The sequence below is a fragment of the Cebus imitator genome, unplaced genomic scaffold (genome assembly GCF_001604975.1).
Source record: "Cebus imitator isolate Cc_AM_T3 unplaced genomic scaffold, Cebus_imitator-1.0 Scaffold12, whole genome shotgun sequence".
Classification (NCBI taxonomy): Eukaryota; Metazoa; Chordata; class Mammalia; order Primates; family Cebidae; genus Cebus; species Cebus imitator.
Window position 1 is genome coordinate 9,736,114 of NW_016107327.1, and position 8,736 is coordinate 9,744,849.

General features: G+C 46.1%; 1 non-coding gene across 1 annotated transcript; it reads left to right on the forward strand.

Annotated features, from left to right (window-relative positions):
- Window positions 1-4,154: 4,154 nt before the first annotated feature.
- LOC119467131 lies at window positions 4,155-4,295 on the forward strand. Its single transcript, XR_005195656.1, has one exon. It is a non-coding gene; the product is annotated as a U4 spliceosomal RNA (small nuclear RNA).
- The last annotated feature ends 4,441 nt before the right edge of the window (window positions 4,296-8,736 follow it).

Consider the following 8,736-nt stretch of genomic DNA (forward strand, 5'->3'; position numbering starts at 1 on the left):
GTGTAATCTCAAGTACATGACACAAGATAAACACAGAGCCATGCTCCATTAAATTTATGAAAGGATGTTGTTTATTTTTATCACATTTATTGAAATTGAAAGATATCCTTTAGTTCTCAAATCAACTTCGGCATGCATGTTTATTTCTGGGTTCCTGAGTGCTTTAACAATTAACAAAGGTCTGATCTTTCACCTCCTGAAATGCAGGCCAGTCACATGCCAGGGGGCAGAGGTTTGAAGATGGTTTGCGTGGTGTTGCGTGGCACTGATATGTCGAGGTATTACAGCGGCTTTTTCTGGCAGTTTAAGGCAACCTGAAATTCTGAAAGATTTCGAAAATTGGAGTGGGGCTGGGCACTGTGGCTCAGGCCTGTAATCCCAGCACTTTGGGAGGCTGAAGCAGAAGGATTACTTGAAGTCAGGACTTGGAGACCAGCCTGGGCAACATAGAGAGATTCTAATCTCTGCAAAAAAATAAATAAAATAAATTAGCCCGCCATGGTGGCATGTGCCTGTAGTCCCAGCTACTCGGGAGGCTGAGGTGGGAGGATTGCTTGAGCCCAGGAATTTGAGGCTGCAGTGAGCTATGATCATGCCACTGAATTCCAGCCTGGGTGACAGAATGGGACCCCAACTCTCAACAAAGAATGAAAATAAAGGAAATGGGAGTGGTTCTGTCTGCCAGGAGAGTCAATCAACTCCAGTTAGGCTATTTGGGTCCTCACATAGGCCTCTAATGAATGGTAACAGCTTGGCCCATACTTGAGCAATTTGGTGCTCTTGCCAGTGCCTATGCTAGGAGTGTCCTAGAAATAACCTTCAAAACCCCTTCGCTAGCTGCAGGGGTTGACCTCCCTCAACCATAACCTCCCCTCAACCCTCCCCACTACTGCTGTTTTCCTCTCTGGAGAAGTCTGAGGAATGAAGAGGTCAAGGCTAGGATGATGAACGGAAGTCACACACATGTTGCCTCCAGCTCTGATTCTACACTCACACTTCCCTGTCTTGGGGTCCCTCCGCTCAGGGAATTGTGAGGCAGAAGGCTTCTCCATCTTTTATTCTTTACTATCCTCTTGTTTTTTTGTTTGTTTGTTTGTTTGTTTGAGACGAAATTTCACTCTGTCACCCAGGCTGGAGAGCAATGGCATGATCTTGGCTCACTGCAACCTCCACCTCCCGGGTTCAAGCAATTCTCCCGCCTCAGCCTCCCCAGTAGCTGGGATTGCCGGCACATACCACCATGTCCAGCTAATTTTTGTATTTTTAGTAGAGACAGGGTTTCACCATGTTGGCCAGGCTGTTCTGGAACTCCTGACCTCGTGATCTGCCCACCTGGGCCTCCCAAGGTGCTGCAATTACAGGTGTGAGCCATCACCCCCAGCCTCTTTTCTATCCTCTTAATATCAGAAGTATCAAACTTATTTTTAACTCCAAATAAAAGTAAAGTTGGGATCTCAGATATTTTATCATTTTCTGATGAGAGAGAATAGCTAAGAATAAAAGATGGAGAAGTCTACATGGCCTAACAACCCCTGGTCCGCTTTCATTTCAGAAACAGAGCAGAGGGACCCGGGACAAGGAAATGCATCAGTGTGTGCTGACAGACAGAATCATGAAAAGTAGATCAATGCTCTAGGAGGGCTCAAGATGTTCTCCAAATCATGGGCAGCAAGCATGCCATGACTAAAGTACTGAGGGCTGAGTGAGGCAGCCCTAGGGGCTTGATTTCTGAGGCTTACCAGCTCAAAGAACTTCCACTATTAGACAGGAAATTCTGCAAGCTCCGCATGCATCCCACTAACATTTCCAATAAATGTCCTTCCCAAAAGATTTAGTCTAGGACCAGGCCAGTATCCTCCTCCCTACTCTCCACTAAACACACACGCACACACACGCACACCCCCCCCACACATCCACACACGCACACATGCTGCACCCTCACTAGTAGTATTAAGCTCCCAACCAATTGCATATTCAAAAATCAACCTTGGCTGGGCACAGTGCCTCATGCCTATAGTTCCAGCACTTGGGGAGTCTGAAGTGGGAGGATCACTTGAGCCCAGGAGCTTGAGACCAGCCTGGGCAACACAGAGAGACCTTGTCTCTGCAAAAATTAGCTGTGTATGGTGGCACACGCCTATAGTCTCAGCTACTTGGGAGGTTGAGGTGAGAGGATCACTCAAGTCCAGGAGTTCAAAGCTATAGTGAGCTACGATCATGCCACTGTACTCCAGCCTGGGCAACAGAGTGATACTCTATTTAAAAAAAAAAAACTCAACCTTTCTGGACATTCAATTCACATCACAACGATAGTTGACACTGATGCCTATGGTCAGATCCTCAGGAAAGCTGTTACTCCCATTAAAATATCAATAGTGAGCGAAATATATCCAGTGTATTCCCAGAAATGGTTCCCTCTGCGGTGGGATGAAGACCAGCTTCCATTTCTCCCTTTGGGTCACCTGCCTCCAGTGCCCAGAATGAGGAGAGGAGAACCCGTGGCCAGCAGGGAATCCTGAAGCCTGATTCTACCACTCCTTTAGAGGTGAGACCGTAACAAGGCGATAACCAAAGTTTGGAAAAGATGCTCTTCATCACTGGCCATTCTAAGAAAAGGCGAGATCTTTGCCTTTCACCTGAAGGAAGAGGTCACCGTAGAGGAGGAGGACACTAACATAGACATTCCTCACTAGTACTAGGAAGGCTCTCATCCCACAGTGAAAGACAGTTTATGATTAAAACAACTTTGAAGACTGATAAAAGGATGCTTGGAACTTCCTGACCAGGCTAAGAACATAATGACTGGAGGAACTATGTGAGGCAGGGTTTCTAACTTTCCCTTTTATTTATTTATTTTTTTGAGGCAGAGTCTCACTGTCACCCAGGTTGGAGTGCAGTGGCACGATCTTGGCTCACTGCAACGTCCACCTCCCAAATTCAAGCAATTCTTCTGCCTCACCCTCCCGAATAGCTGGGATTACAGGCACCCACCACCACACCTGGCTAATTTTTGTATTTTTAGTAGAGGCAGGGTTTCACCATGTTGGCCAGCCTAGTCTGGAACTCCTGAGCTCAAGTGACCCACCCACTTTGGCCAAAATGCTGGGATTACAGGCATGAGCCACTGAGCCCAGCCTCTTTTGCTTTTGTTTTCTAACATTCCTGGGACCTATAACACTTCTGGTTTTTTTTGAGGAGTCTCACTATGTTGTCCAAGTGGGTATCAAACTCCGGGGCTCAAGGGATCTTCCCACCTCAGCCTCCCGAAGTAATGGGGTTACAGTGTGAGCCACCGTGCCTGGGCAGTGGAGTCTGCCACATTCTGGAACTGCACCGCTGTGTGCTGCGAAGCGTATTAGACTCATTCAGCTGACTTCCGGTTCCACCTTGGGAAAGTCGCTCAGGTGGCTCCAGCCTCCGCATCCTCAGCTGTAAAATGGAGGAGACACTGGGCTTGATGAGCTTTGAGATTCTTCCCAGTTTCCAAGTTTAGTGACTCTGGAAAGCAATGACTTCCCTGTCTACTTTCTATCCTGCAGTGAGGGCTCTGGAGTGGTAGCTGGTGGCCTCCTGAATCTAAAAGATCTTCTCCAGAGTTTCATGTCTGCCCATGGTCAGTAGACCTGCCTCACAAGAGTCAGAGCTGAGGCTGGGTGCCGTGTCTCACACCTGTAATTCCAGCACTTTCGGAGGCTGATGCAGGCAGATCACCTGAGGTCAGGAGTTCGAGACCAACCTGGCCAACATGGTGAAACCCCATCTCTTCTAAAAATACAATAAGCCAGACTTGGTGTGGTGGTGCACGCCTGTAGTTCCAACTACTTGGGAGGCTGGGGCAGGAGAATCGCTTGAACCCAGGGGGGCTGAGGTTGCAGTGAGCCGAAAGTGCCTTTGCACTCCAGTCTGGGCAACAGAACGAGGCTCTATCTCAAAAAAAAAAAAAAAAAAAAAACAGTGTTGAGGGGCCCACGCAGGAATCCCTCAAGGACAGAAGGGAGCTTCCAGAGTGTTCACAACCCCAGCCTGGAATGAGAATCATGTGAGGTCCCCATGGCATCACTCCTGGTTTTACTGATTACAGAATCCCTAAGATCGGTCCTCCTTTGTCTCACAGCTCAGTCATTTAATCACACACTTAAAAAAAAAAAATTCCTAGCTTTGTGCAATGGCAGTATCGTAGCCAATGAGGTTTCTCCAAGGCACAATTATTGCTATTTGAAAACTTTTTCCAATAACCCTCTGTGAGGACTTGCAACATAGTCAGCATTGGCAATTTTTGACAGTCTCTACGGAGACTGAAAAAAAAAAAATTCCAAGTTCTTTCCCCCAAAACTGAACGTGAGAAGTAGCTATGGGTCAGAAGCAAAAGAACAAAGGACACCCTCCCCAAGAGAGGAAATACAGAAAGGATTATCCTTGTTCAAAGGTGAGAGAGTGAAATACTTTCCTTCCCCTGGACAGGCAATTTTATCAGGGCTCACTGCAAGGGGAACAAGATGCTATTGTCTTGACTTAATTGGCATAATATCTCCCCCTCCTCCAAATGAGCGGTCAGACGGCTGCTAAATGCTTTCTGCTTCAGGATGAAATCCCTTTTGAACATTGCACCTTTCATCTGGCAAATACTCCCAGATCCTTCACAAGGCTTTGCTTTTGCTAACAACTCCCTCCTTCACTGAGCTTCGAGCTGAGCTGCCGTTTCCAGGGCTCTGGGGGATTCTCTCTGGCCCTGTTATCTTTGCCCCTCACCTCCACCCAGCATGGCTGTTAGACTTGTCAACAAGGGAGGCCGCCTCTACAAGGGAGGCAGTCCCTAGGAAAGTCATAAACTTGGCAACCAGAGGGAACATCTGTCTGGGTCTTCATGGAGACTCCACAGCTGTATAAAGGGGACCTGGGGTAGAGACCCACTGGAGGGGAATTTTGTGACGCAAAGCCTAACCTTTTTGTCCCTTGGAGTGGAAGAAAGGGAAGAGTTGAGCAATCGGTAAAGAGTTCTGCAGGTCAGAGCCTGCGCGACCCGATTGATCTACTCTTCCTTATTGTTCTTGCCAGACACCGGCCAGCTGTCCCCTCAGCCAACAAAGCCTGGTCGGCTCCACAGGGCAGGGCTGAGTGGGTGGCCACCACTCTTATCTCCACCGCCTTCTGGCGGGGGAGAACCTGGAGGCAAGCTATCCAGACATTGTAGCTGCCTGCCTGTCCCTCTGAGAGCCTTATTTCCAGAGGAATTTAAGAACAGAGACACTTAAAAGGTGATTGGGGGGTGGGCGAGAAGGTGTAATCTCACAAGGAGAACAATAGAAAGTCCAAATGTCAGGGGTGCAGATAGCAGAAGACACTCACATACAGAGCCACATTCTCTTCCCTGCCCAATTCTGAGCTTTCTTGATAACTGAATCTGATGACTAACGGAGCTCCCACCTCACCCGCCCCCAAATCATCCATACGATTGAAGAAGACTCTTAGATCTCAGGTTAGAACTTCAACCCAATAACAAGTTAATAAATTTCCAAAAGTCAAATTAAACTTAGTCATTAGATCCCCACCCTTTCCCCACTATTTTACCTCTTCCCCACCCATACATCCACTCCATTCCATGAAAAAAAGAGAATTGAAATCTCTAGGGTTTTTTGCTGTTTGCTTTTTTTTTTTTAGCTAGGACTTTCTGCTCCAGAGCTTCTCCAACCCAACTTGTCTACAGTTGTTTTCAGCACATGGGTTTCCATAGCCCCATTCCCGGTGTGCATGAAACCCACAGAAAGGCCAGGGATCCTAATCATACTCTTAAATTTCGACATGAATTGCTCCCAAAGAGACAATGGGCTTAAACGTCAAGAAACAAGAGATTTCTAGGTATTTTCTCCTTGTGGTGTTAGGTTTTTGGAAGGCTAGAAAGTTCAAAAAGACTTGGCTAAAAATAACTACAGAAGTGACAGGATTTCTAACACTATCTTCCCCTTTTTTAATTGGATAGTATCTTTCATTAGAACTGAATTTCAGGCTGAGTGTGGTGGCTCACGCCTGTAAACCGGCACTTTGGGAGGCCAAGGTGGGTGGATCACTTGAGGCCAGGAGTTCAAGACCAGCCTGGCCAACATGGTGAAACCCTGTCTCTACTAAAAATACAAAAATTAGCCAGGTGTGGTGGTGCACGCCTATAATTCCAGCTACTCGGGAGGCTGAGGCAGGAGAATTGCTTGAATCCAGGAAGTTAATTGCAGTGAGCTAAGATCATGCCACTGCACTCCGGCCTGGGCAACAGACAAGACTCCCTCTTGGGGGAAAAAAAAAAAAAAGAACTGAATTTCTCTAGACACAACACAAGATCAAATAAAACTTTTTTAAAACTCCAGAAAAAAGGGCCAGGTGTGGTGGCTCATGCCTGTAATCCCAGCACTTTGGGAGGCCGAGGTGGGTGAATCACCTGAGGTCAGGAGTTCGAGACCAGCCTGACCAACCTGGTGAAACCCCATCTCTAAAAAAAAAAGCAAAAAGAAAACTCCAGAAAAGAAGCCAGTTTTCCTCATTAGGTTGGAAGAATATGATGAACTTTCATTTTAAATTCTGGAACACGAGATTTCATCATAAGCTCTCCAGGATAAAAATCAGTGGTGTTGGCCTGTGTATAAGTCAGACTACCACAATGCTGGTGCTTTGGTCTAAAGGGATTATTACAAAACCTCAAGCGAGTCAAAAAAAAGTTGTATAGGGTCGTGCCCATCAAAGCTGTCATACTCCTGATTGAAAAGAAAACTTCATCCCTTGAATCCTTCTCCAGCCTATATGAGAAGCTCAGAAAGTAGAGTGATGGTGACCTCTTTGTACAAAGTCCCCTGAACCAAGAATGACTCAGCTTAAAGAGGCTTCCTGTTCCCCTGCCCCACTAGCGCAGGCTAGTCCCCCATCCACATTCCAACTCACAAACACAACAGCCCTTAGGACTTTTGAGAAGAGATACAAAGTTAGAATGGAAATAGGTCTTAGTTGTAAATAACAGCTTGGAGCTGAGCTGCGTTTCATGGGAACCATGTTGCTCTTAGTCTTTCCCTGCTAGCATCCCCGGGGTGGGAGGATGGGGAAGAGTTAGCTTCCCCCCTAGCCGAATCCCACTGAGAAAAGTGTTCACATCCACTCCAGACACAGCTCAAGTTGATAGGGCAGAGAAAAAATCAGGCCTCCTCTCCTTTGACCACCATGAAGAATCCTCTTTGCAAACCTGTGTTTCTCATGCTCAGGTATTGGGCATTGACCCATCTGACTAGTTGTCAGGCAGCCGAAATTTTGAGAGAAAAGAAAAAGAACAGACAAGCGCAGAAGTGAAAGATTTACCTTCAAAACCACAGAGCAAAGCTTCTCGACCTTTCTGTATTACAGTCCTCATTCTGAAAGTTCATTTCACAGCCCCTCCCACAAAAAATACATCAAACATTTTTTTTAGATTTGAAAGCCAGAACCGATTGTAAAATGGGGACCATAATGTTACCTGATAATAAAAAGGCGAACAGTGATGAGGTCCCCATGGCCACATGGCTGCTGCTCCCCTTGGAATCATTTCCAGGATGGGGTAGAACAGCCTACTATGCTCATGAGCAAATGAACAACTCAGCTGTTCCAGACCACTGGTTATCCATTGTCTACCAGGCGTCGGGATGCTCCCTGATGATTTTCCAAAATTCTGAGTCATTCATACATATGGATCTTTCTACTGCCACTTACTTTACTGCTACAAAACAAACAGGACAGGCACGATGGCTCACACCTGTAATCTCAGCCCTTTGGGAGGCCGAGGCAGGAGAATCACCTGAGGTCGGGAGTTCGAGACCAGCCTGACCAACACGGAGAAACCTCGTCTCTACTAAAAATACAAAAAAAAATTAGCCAGACATGGTGGCACATGCCTGCAATCCCAGCTACTAGGGAGGCTGAGGCAGGAGGATTGCTTGAACCTGGGAGGCGGAGGTTGCGGTGAGCCAATATCACACCACTGCACTCCAGCCTGGGCAACAAGAGTGAAACTCCATCTCAAAAAACAAAAAAAAAATTTCCATATATAACAATATACAGTACTAACATATTATTATATAAGACATGTAATAATATAGCATAATATATCTCATATAATATTACCATATGACATATAATAATTTGGTCATATACAGTCGAGCCCATCAAAGCTGTCATACTTTTGATTGTAAAGGAAGCCTCATTCCTTGAAGACTTCTCCAGCCTGTATGAGAATCTCAGAAAGTACAGTGATGGTGACCACATTATATGAAGTGCCCTGAACCAAGAATGACTCACCCTAAAAAGGCTTCGCATTTCGCCACAGACTGTCTAGGCCCCATCCACATGCCAGTGCACAAACACACACAACCTGGTTGGCAAATTCATATATAACATATACTATATCTTATATTACATGTTATATGTGACATGTGATAATATAGATTATATATATATTAATAGTATTACTTATAGAGATGGGGTCTCACTATGTTGCCCAGGCTGTTCTTGGACTCCTGGCCTCAAGCAGTCCTCCTGCCTCAGCCTCTAAAAGTGCTGGGATTACAGGCTTGAGCCACTATGCCCAGCCTTTAAAAAAATTTTTTTAAGACCAAACTGACCAACATGGTGAAACCCCATCTCTACTAAAAATACAAAAATTAGCTGGGTCTGGTGGTGCGTACCAGTAATCCCAGCTACTTAGGAGGCTGAGGCAGGAGAATCGCTTGA